This window comes from Marmota marmota, unplaced genomic scaffold (assembly GCF_001458135.2).
Source record: "Marmota marmota marmota unplaced genomic scaffold, marMar, whole genome shotgun sequence".
NCBI lineage: Eukaryota > Metazoa > Chordata > Mammalia > Rodentia > Sciuridae > Marmota > Marmota marmota.
In genome coordinates this window covers 2,117,436-2,128,777 of record NW_025999869.1, presented here as the reverse complement: position 1 = coordinate 2,128,777, position 11,342 = coordinate 2,117,436, and the positions used below count along the sequence as shown (strand labels likewise).

Sequence of the window (11,342 nt, the reverse complement as noted above, 5' to 3'; positions counted from 1 at the left end):
AAGCAGGACTCTTAGAAGCAACTTTATTTTTGTCTACCATTTCCCTTCAAGAATATTGTGTCATCTGACCCTTGCTCCTGAATGAGAGGATGGACAGATCCATAGGTTTTCTAATCTCTGTTGGCTCATAAAAGGTCCTGTGGTCACTTTAAGATAGAGACAACAACGGGATTCATCCCTTGTGTCTCCTCCTGCTGCTCGGGCCTGCTGCCAGCAGGAGCCGGTGGGTCTGGCTTTTCTGCTCTTTCTCTAGCTTGCTAACCTAGTTTCTGGTCCCTCCAAGAATCGTGTCAGGATAAGAAAGGCAGGTAAGGAGGATAGGAAGGCTCTTCATTGGTTGGGCCTCTCCAAGGCTGGCTGTGCCCTTGCCCCCTCTGGCAGGTGCTTCCAGTTCACAGTGCCCCTCCTGGTGCCCTGTAGATTTTCTGGAGACAGCCTTGCTGTGCCACCTGTGATTCCAGGTACCTGTGTAAACAGAATTTTCATTTGGATCATCTTTCCCCATCACCCCTTTGGCCTCCCCTTCCAGGGCCTTCCTTCTGGACAGGGTCCCTTTCACGATGACCCAAGGCTGACATTCTTACTATTGTTGTAAAGGTGGCCCCTGCCCTCTGTCTGACCTGACATTGAAGGTCATGTGCCCACTTTGTCTCAGTTCTCACTGGCTGTTACAGTATTTGTGAGCATGAGCTAAACCCAGGCCCACCACATTGCCCAGTTGCAGGGCACATGAAGCTCCCTCTGAGCATCTTACTGAACCAGGACTGAGAGGGACAGCACCAGCACCTTTCCAGAAGAAGTCTCCAGGAACTCTTCCCTGAATGTGAGTGACGTGGTCCTTTCCTACCTCCAGAGGTGAAGGGCTTTGAGGAGCTCATGCCACGTATGCACTTCATCTTTCGGTTCACAGAAAGTGACCATGTGCATTGTCTCACTTATTCCTCACAGCCACTCTGTTTAGGTAGTAGTTCTGCTGTCTCCATCGTTCAGATGAGGAAACTGAGACACAAGCTAGTCTAAGATCCCACTTTGGGAACTGAAGAGTCAGATTTGCACACACATCTGACTCCTTTCCACTACCACAGACAGCTAAGCTCCCCAAGGGGACATGTCGGAGCTCTGCGACCTTGATCTCTGTGGCCTGGCACTTGACCATGGATCCAGGGCACTCTGGATCCAGGGGATGTCCCCAAGACCTGCGTGGAGAGGCAGCAGATGCCTCAATACAGAGCCAGCACACAGCAGGGAGGCTTCCTTGATGTGGGTAGAGGCGGCCAGTCCTGTGACTGGCAGCTGGGTATAGAGAACTGGCCAAAAAAAAGCCTCGCTTCCTTTGCACATAAAGCCTCCATTCTCAGCCACATACACTGGCACAGGCACTCAGATCAGAACTGCAGAGGTCAGACAATGACACAGATGCAGGCGAGAGCCAGTTTGCTTTCTCAGTGCAAAACCCAGACTACGCTTGACAGAAACACACACACACACACACACACACACACACGTTTCATACAAACTGGCATTTTTTATAGGGAAAGCTGAGATTTCTTGTGCCATAATTTGGGGGTCAGATGGCAAGGATAAGTCTCTGTGAAGACAGCTCTATAACCTGTGTCCCAACTGAAAATACAGCCCACTCCCCGCCACAATTTGCATCTGTCTAGCGTCTGTTCCTTCTCCACCTCTCCAATGTTGACACCTTCTAGTGGCCATCCTGGGCCAGCTACTGATGAGAGATAGTCAGCACCCCTCTCCAAGGACTCAGAGTCAGGTAGAGAAGCAAGGAGAGAAAGCCAACAAGAAAATACAGGACCACAGAGGTAAAGTGGAAATGCAGTCCTGGGCCATCTGATGATGCTTCTGTCAACCACAGGTTATGCATATGACAGTGGTCCCAGAAGATGATACTAACACGGAAAAACTCCCAGCTCCCAGAGACACCGATGTTGTAATGTCTCCGTGCAGCGCATCCCCGGTCATTTAAAGGCATAGCATGTGTGATCATATGCAGTGCCTGGCTCTTGACAATGGTGATAAATGACTGTGGTTCTAATTTATGTACTCACTATACTATGCTTTTTATCACTATTTGAGAGTGTACACCTTCTGCTTACAAAAAGAAAGTTTACTACAAAGCAGCGTGTCGTGCTCACTGGCCGCAGCTTAGATTCACTGCCTCTCTTGGTTGCGTGGAGAGGCTGCGTGGAGGACTGACGAGACCGTCTAGCTTTACGTGAGTGCATCTGATGTTCCAATAACAAAATCTCCTGGAGCTGCGCTTCTCAAAACCGTGAGGCCACGCATAAGGCCACAAAGCGGGATGAGATGGATGGGACTTGTGGTGACTTTCCAGATATTAATGACACTGGAGGGGGAAAGCAAATTGCTGGAACATGGGCCACACCTCTCATCATAATCCTCATGGGCCATGGAGTCCACGTGGGACCGAATCTGACTCCATGGTGGTGCCCTCAGTGCTCTCTGTTCCTGTGGGCCTCTTGTGGCCAAAGTGTCCAGGTGTAAATGTGATTTCCATCAGGCAAGATTCCTAAATGCAAACCTAATACTTCATTTGTGGCTCAGTCAAAGCAATAGTGATCTAACTAGTCCAACAATGGAAACAGCAATCTTACTACACCACGCCCGGTGATAGACAAGGTAAGACTATTGCCAAAGAAATTTTGACAATGTAGTCTAAGTCATCTTCAGAATGTAATGACCCCAGACAGGAGCCATTGGGCTGAGCACAGTTTCCCATGTTAGGAAAGATCGTTGGTGTGCAGATTAGAGGCCTTGGCTAAGTAGCCATCTTTGGGCCCTTTGTCCTTGGAGTACCTGGGGTCTCCTGATTCTCAGTGACCAAAGCACCCCGATTCTATCCAAAACCCAATATTGGGTTTCCCAGCTATGAAAACAGTAACAGTGGAGTAGTCCCCACTCTGTTTGTGGATGTACCTGCAGGTTCTCCCCCATGCTGTTTCTTTAATTAACCTTCCTACCCCAGAAATAAATATTCCATATCAGAGCTGGGAAGTTCTCTCCAAGACAAGGAGCATCTGAGCTGAGACCTTTCCCTTGACAATCTGAACATCAAAACTCAATCGAGCATTCATAGTCATTGCTTAGATCCCTATTTCCAAAGTGATCTAGCCCCAAAAGCCACTAAAGTAACATCCAAATATTATCTTGCAAAGCAAGCAAGAAAGAAATATGAAAATCAGGCTACTTCATCATTTGTCTCTCATGAACACATTTTATGAATATTTTCTTTAAAAGATTAATCTGCTGAGGACTTGGAAAAAAAAAACGTATTTGTGTGCATTCATTAAGCCTTCAACTTTGAAGCACATTCTGGGACTAATTATTTTTTAACAAACTAATCAGCATGTTTCATTCATAAATTGGGATTTATCAGTATAGCACATGAAAGGAGAGAACATATTATTATTTTAATTTGGTTAATATACAAAAATGCGCTGTGTTCCTAATGACCTGCTTTCGCTAAATAGAGGCAGGCTGCAAATAGTAGCAGCTTTTGTTAATGAGGGTGCTGGCTCCCAGCCCCAGCTGCTGCACTAGACACTGGGTTTGCACCCTGACCTATTAGAACATGTGCTCCTCCCTCAAAAACTAAAGGCCTCCTGTTTGTTTTGCTGATAGAGCCAGTGACGCCTGCTTTGTTAGTGTGAGGAGGAGGCCTCCAGGCTGGGTTGGGGGCGCTGTGGTCAGGGCTATTCACTTTTGCTGGTTATAATCCACTCACACACTCCCTGAAGCTGTGAGAGTAAGGTCTAGGCTGGGCGTGTAGCTCAGTGGTATGGAGTGTGCTTGGCAGGCAGAAGACCCTGGATCTCGTCCCCAACACCAAAAGGAAAAAAAAAAAAAAAAGAGTAAGGCCCAGCTTCACAACTGTGAGATGCCACTCTAACCTAGTGACCCGGTCTTCTCCCGCCCTGGGGTGCCTGCTGTCCAGTGTGCAGCTTGTCTGTCTTGCCCAGAAGTTTCCGGTTCTGAAGTCCTCTGATAAAGGGATTTCTTTATCAGCCCAACCCGATTATCCCATTTGCTCCTGCGTCTCCTCCTTGCTTCTGGGCTGCTCCTATACACTTGGATTTAGAGCCACTGAACCAGGAACCCAGGGTCACACAGTCTATCAAGGAGCCTGGATTATGTCCTCAGCCCCTCCAAACATGGAGCCCAGTTTGGAACTGGAATCTTCCGGCCCCCTCTGCCTACAGAACTGCTCTGGCCTCACCTAAAGTGCAGCTGAGGAGGGGTGGGGGCAGGAGTCACCGCTGGCCTTTCTGTGACACACTGGAGCAGGGTCCAGTCGCATTCTTTCTGTCCAGCCCTGGAGCCAGCCTGCCGAGGTCTCCACCCAGGACATCCTGATGTGGCACATTCTACAGCCAGGCGGTGCTGTGTGTGTGTGTGTGTGTGTGTGCTTTTGTGTGTGTTTTAAAAGAGAACATTTCCTCTTCTGGTTTCTTTTTTTTTTTTTTTAATTTTCTCTGGAGAAGCTATTTTTAAATTATGAAAGAAATACACATGCTCAATGGAGAAAATTTAGAAAGAGCAGAAAACTGTCCATTAAAAGTTGACCTGCAAGAGACAGCCAGCAGGCAGGACATTTGGAGTGCTGCCCGCCGGCCTCTGCGCCTGTGGCGGAACAGGTGGGCTCAGGCAGGGGGAGCAGCCGGGGCTTCCCCCCTAAAGCTCTGGGTGGATCTGAACCAATTCTAAAGCAAGAGGAAAAAATGGTGCTATATTTTAAATGTGTAATACAACAGTCACATGATAAATGGCAAGAGTGCATCTATGATTGTGCATAACTGAATTTAAAATATCTCTCTGCTCTTTGCATTACTGCATTTGGAGATCGTGTCAAAAATGTAAATCAATGGACACAAGGCCAGGTCAAATGGCTTTCCCGAATCCCTTCTCTCCCCAGGGTCTTTCATATACACATCACGTTTTTATCATATATCTGAGATTATATCACCTTTGCATTTTTATACTCCTCCTTAATATTATTTTCCTAGCCTTTTCCAAATCTGTAAAAATTCTTCTACAAGATTCAATGGGACTCCAGCATTTCTCTTGGTAGACTTACCATGTAGTCTTCACCCATTAGTAAACTGTTTATATTGTTCTTGCTTTTTTTTTCCTTGCCATTATGAATAATACCACATCCAACATATTTCTATGAAAATCATGGTGACTATCTGGGGTTGTTTCCTCTGGATGGATTCCTAAAAGGAAAATTACTAGGTCAAGGGTAGGAACATTTTCATGTTGCTCAATTTGTTCCCAAACAGGTGGCACTGATTTACCCTGAAAGTTAGACACTTTCTTTATTTTAATTAATCTTTAATTGCACAAGAGATTCAAGAGTACATTCTTCTTGAGAAGGAAGGAAGGCCCATGTCTCTTTTCTGTCATTTCTTCCAGTCTCTGAATCCCTTGGAGGTAGCTACAGTTTTCAGTCTGATGGGAGACGCTGGCAAGGCTTTACCTAGTTACCTGAGTTCTTACTTGAAATTGTGCAGCTATGAACTAATAAAAACCTATATCTCTCTTAATGATAGAAAACCTGTATTTTTCACACAGGTGGTATCAATGCATGTGTACTCTATAACTTTGTTCTTTTAATACGTTTGTCTTAGAGATTGTGTCCTAAATTTCCACAGAATAGACACAGACCACTCTACCTAGCCATTTCTTCATGCATACAGATTGGGGTTCATGCCAAATCTTTTCATTTTTACAAAGAGTGCTGCCAAGTCTACCCTTTTACATGAACAAATTATTTGGACAAGTTAAAAAAACAAACAAACACTTGTCTCCTTTTCTACTTAAGCTTGTTTTGTTTCACTTCTTCTTCCTTACTTAAAACTAAATAGTTGACTTTCTGGGTCTTGGGCTGCGCACATTAATCTTCATCAATATTGCCAAATTGTGCAGAATGCTTTCCGTTACTTTTGTAGGGATGGTTTAGAGTGCTTTGGATTTAGGCTTAATTATCAAGGATGTAATCTTGAAGGGTTTTGTCATGTCGGATGTCCCCCAAAGGTCTCTGCATACTTTCATCCATTACTCCACCCATCTCCAACACTGTGGGCCCCCGTGTGGCCTCTGACCTGTGGCACACAGCCAGCTGGGTGGATGTGACACTCTTCCCATCCTCTTGAGCCCCGATCAGACACCTGATTCCCTTCGGCACCTGCCAAGCCCCTGCTCGTCTTTCCAGATAGCACTCGAGTGTCCCTCCTTGGAAGCCCTCCCTGGAGACCAGGCAGAGCAAGGCAGCCTCATGCCAATGTCCCCATGGCACCTGTGTTTATTGGCTTTGATACTTGTTGCAGTAGCATGTAGCCATCCCTCTCCTGTTCGAATGGGTGATCTGGGGCTCTCCATGGGGCACAGCATTTGGCCATGTTGTGGACCTTGGCAATGACAAGCACATTCTTACGGCTGTCTGTCAGCCTTCGAGGGAAAGGGACCCAGCTTATGCAGGTCTCTCCATAGACGGCTTAACACAGAAAGGCTGTAAGCAAGCAAAAAACAAGAAACATTAGGTGACTAATTATTGGATCTCCATGGTGAGGAGCTTGATAAAAACTAATGAATAATTGGTAACAGACTCCTATGCACAAAAATAAGAACCATTTTCACGTCTCTGGGAAGTATCTATAACATTCCTCACTTCAATATTTCTTCATGAAGTCTACAGGCTTTTTATGCAACTTATCTTTTTTAATGCATCACAGGAAACGATAAACTGAAAAACCTCCTCAAACAGTTGGAATGTGGTATCTTTATTGTCATAAATCTCTGAGTAGGATCTCAACTATGAAAAGAAATGTATGAAAAAAGACTGGAAATAAGTCTATCAAAACTAGAGAAGTCAGGGCTAGGAGTGAATTTCTCTTCTTCTTTCTACATTTTTAACATTTTCAGACTCTTTTGCCGTGTGTATGAATTTATTTTTAGTCACAGAAACAGAAAAAATGTTTTTCAGTAATTTAATCAGGTTTCTAAGGAGAAAATTGTAAGTGCTCTGTGATGTGCATGCATACGTGACAAGAGAAAATAATTCCAAGAGAACTAACCAAATTTTTCAACCTTCATATTAGATAGTCACTCATTCAGTACCAACCAGGTTCCTAGGATGAGCTGGGGATTATACTGGGGCAGAGTGTATGGTGGTAAATAAGTCAGATACAATCCTTGCCTGCACAAAGCTTCCAGTCTAGAAAGAGCCAAGAGGGGCTAAGGTTGTGGTTCAGCCATAGAGCGCTTGCCTCGTACGTGCGAGACCCTGGGTTCCATCTCAGCACCATATAAAAAAATAAATAAATGAATAAGATAAGATATTGTGTCCAACTACAACTAAAAAGTAAATATTAAAAAAAAAAAAGAAAGAGAGAAAGAAAGAAAGAGCCAAGAAATACAATACCAAGGTGGCCAGGCATGAAGGAGAAAGGAGTCCAATCCACTAGCAGGCCAAGCCACCTCACGATTCCCAGAACACCCAAAGGCACAGGGAAAGACTACAAATGGGTGCCCACTCTGGTATGTCCAAACACACAGGAAATGGTTCCAAAAAGGGGTTGGATGCTGAAATCCAAGGATGCTCAGAAGTCCCTTTAGTAAATTAGCATACTAATTGTGTATAAGCTATCTCCCTCCTCTCCCTACTTTAAATCAGCTCTAAATGACTTATGATACATAATACAGTGCAGGTACCATGTGAATAGTTGGCATTGTTTACAGATCATGACAAGAAAAAGTCTGTACGTGTTCACTCCAGACACAATTTGTTTTCCAAATATTTTTGATCCATGGTGGGTTAAACCCAGGGATACAGAGGGCCAAGAAATACAATACGTTTCTGTGCTCTATCTATGGTTGTGTGACCTTTGGGGAAGAAAATAATATTAGTCGTCTATTTACGTGTTGTTTGATCACTGGTTTTGAAAATGATATTCTCTAGTTCTTTAATGTCACTTGATCCCATAAATAAATGATGATAGGGCTCCATGGCTGCATGTATGTTTGAGTTTCATGAGTCCTCAGCTTTCCAGCAGAAATCCGGTTTACATGGCATCTTCTAGGACTGGGCATGTCCCCATGAGCAGGCCTCTCTACCCTGGCCACCATCTACCTGAGGCAGGTTCTCTCCCTGCACTGTGGGAATGCTGCTGTCCCCAGCTCTGGATGAGCTACCACTTCCAGAATCTTCTCCATGTCCACAGGGCCTACCAGAGTCCATTGTACGCAGACACCTAGTACACTTTGTTTGTTCTGAACTGAGTTCACTGGCGTTTGGCTCTCTCTGCTCACCTATGTCTCCCTAGTCAAAAATTAATAATGGTAGCTGACATTTCTTGGGCTTAGCCTTCGCACTATGGCTGAGAGCTCTCTGGATCTGACCTCACCTAATCCCCCAACAAGCCGCTCAACCACTTTCATTCTCATTTTCCAGGTGTAGAAACTGAGGCTCAGAGAGTAAAAAGTCCTTGTCATAAGTTACCAGGCTGGCAAGTGGCAGAGGTGGGACTGAATCCATCTTGCGCGAATCGAAAGGTCTCTGAGTACTTTCCTGAATGTCCTCGAGCCAAGAATACACAGGGGACATCTCTTATTGTGATTACTGGACATCTGTCGGAGCCACTCTGCTTTTATTTCAGAGTGTATTTGGAAAAAAGTAATGATAGCATTAACTTTCTGGCATGTCACATTGATTTTTCTATTTATATCAGAGAAACAAAATATTCCTTTTAACTTATTTACTGAAATTCTAAAACACTGAGTCCATTTATAAATAGCGTTCAGTGGATACCAACCAAGATAATACAATAACACAACACAAATTATTTATTTGAATATATAAAAATGACTAGATTCTGAAAAACACTGACTCAGAATGGCATATGGATTTGAAAGAAATATGTGAGCACACAGGCACACAATGAAACTAACTTTTAAATTCTCGCCATGGGCTTTTTTTTTTTTGAGAGAGAGAGAGAGAGAGAGAATTTTAATATTTATTTTTTAGTTTTTGGCGGACACAACATCTTTGTTTGTATGTGGTGCTGAGGATCGAACCCAGGCCACATGCATGCCAGGCGAGTGCGCTACCACTTGAGCCACATCCCCAGCCCCACGCCATGGGCTTATGAACGTGCAGAATGTTGATTTAAAAATCGCATGCCAGGCTGGGCACAGCAAATCCTAGCTGCTCGGGAGGCTGAGGCAGGAGGATCTCAAATTTGAGGCCAGTCTGGGCAACTGTCTCACAATCAAAAAATAAAAAGGGGGTGGGGATTTAGCTCCGCCTTCATTCCCCAGTACCAAATAAATAAATAAAATAAAATGACATCTCAGACCCCACCTAATGAAGACTCTCAGCAGGCTCTACACTTCTAAATTTGAAGCATGTTTCTTTCTTTCTCCCCCTCTCTATTTTTGGAACTTAAATAGCTGAATGGATTTTAAAAAAATTGCCTCTAAATAAAAAATGAGATAGGGGCCTGGAGCTTCCTCTGCCTCATTTCAACTCGGAGCAAATGGTGAATTACAGCACCCCTGGACATAGTGGTTTCTAACTACCAAGCTGCCAGGCTTTTAAATAACAGCAGCACAGAGAAGTGTGGCCATAATGCTACCTATTTCCCTTGCTAAATTATTTATGCATTTATTATATTTTACATGGGCCATTGAACGTGAAGGTACTTCTGTGGGGACTAGGTCATTTCAAGAAGCCCATTACTGAGAATCAACTCAACTATATTAGAAACCGGCACATCCACTTGTACGTGGTAATGCTCATTAATATTAGATAATTACTGCCTCTGCAGTAGTTTTGGGGTGGTGGTAACTTTATGTATATGTATGTGCACGCAGGCACTATCCGATGACTCCAAGGCAATCCATTTCATTAAGGAGCTGTTTAACTTGGAGGGTACATCAATAAGGACGAGCTTAATGCAATCCTCAAAGTACCTAGGACAGCTCGGCCAAATGAAGCTATTACCCTGCATAATGTGTTTTATGCAAGATTGAAATGGTTTACTGTTTATAAAAATCACTCCAGGATTTACAGTGACTAGCCTCCCGTAAGAGTCTCCATGTGTAAAAGTTTTATGTCAACGGGAACTTCACACCTGCTATCGAGAAGTTGCTGTATTCTCCCCCAACACACCGAACAACAATCAAATTGAGAGTCCTATTTGTAAAATGGCCCAAAATGTGCTTGTTTCTAAATTCAACCTGATAGGTATTACTATGGACTTACTTGTGACTTGTCTAGAAGAAAGAAAACAAATAATTCAACTTGAAGTCAGTGAACGCTCAGTGCAGGCCTACTGTGTACGGGCCACAATGCCAGGGACAGGGCACTGAAGGGAGAAAAGAAGAGTCCCCGAGCGGCAGGAGCCTCTTCCGAGGGTGGCATCTAAGAGCCTGAAATGCAGCAGTCCGTCCATCGTGAAGCTGGGGGTCAACACCAGCTGCAGGGAAGGCACCGCCTCTGCATGGTGGTCACAGCCCATCTGGGGAAGGACACTTGAAAAGCAAAAAGGCCCACCGTCCTTGAGGGGCCAGTAGGGGAGGCTCTGCTGACCCCTCAAGTGCTCTCCCCTCTCCTTGCTAGAGTATGTGATTCTGTCCATGTTTCAGGTAGGGATCTTTAGGAAGGTGGGCCCGAGTCTGGTCTAGATCAAGGCTCATGGCCCAGTCCTGAGCAAGAAGTGTGTGCTGGTGGGCCTTGGGAAAGGACCTGCCCTCCCTGATCAGGACAAAGCTCGTGACTAGAAACTCTAGGCTCTTTGTAGTCCTCTGTCCCTCACTTCTGATGGCCACTGTACAGTGACTTGGATTGGGGCAGCCTGTAAGACCAAGAGCCCCAGAGATTCCCATCAGCTGCCTCTTGCCTTCTTTTCAGGGGCTCTTATCAATGAGATAGATCCCCAGCCCTTTTTATTTTTTTTATTTTGAGACTTTCTAAGTTGTTTAGGGCCTTGCTAAGCTGCTGAGACTGTCCTTGAACTTGCCATCCTCTGCTGGGGATTACAGGAGTGTGCCCTTTCAAGTGCTCTCAATGTGTAAGAGAAACAACCTCAGACAGCGCCCGGTACTGGGGCTCATGCCTTCTGTTATCTGCAGCTAAAGCACCTAGGACTGGCTGGGGGTAGGGGGTTGTGGAAATAAGTTTTCCAGGGTGCTTGGAGCAACGCTCTGGAGATGGCAGAGATGGTGTTGAAATGTCAGGCAGGTGCCAGGTTGACCAGGGCCCAAGGCCATGGCAGAAGAGTCTGGCAATGATTTCCAAACAACAG

General features: G+C 44.9%; 1 protein-coding gene across 1 annotated transcript in view; it reads left to right on the top strand.

The window, feature by feature from the left end:
* Positions 1 to 1,964: 1,964 nt before the first annotated feature.
* Positions 1,965 to 11,342, top strand: part of Cpeb4 (cytoplasmic polyadenylation element binding protein 4) — an 81,373-nt gene continuing 71,995 nt past the window's right edge. Inside the window, exons 1-3 of the mRNA XM_048815273.1 lie at positions 1,965 to 1,975; positions 10,586 to 10,592; positions 11,132 to 11,137. The gene's annotated coding sequence lies outside the window, so the exon portion shown is untranslated. The remainder of the gene's footprint in view (positions 1,976 to 10,585; positions 10,593 to 11,131; positions 11,138 to 11,342) is intronic.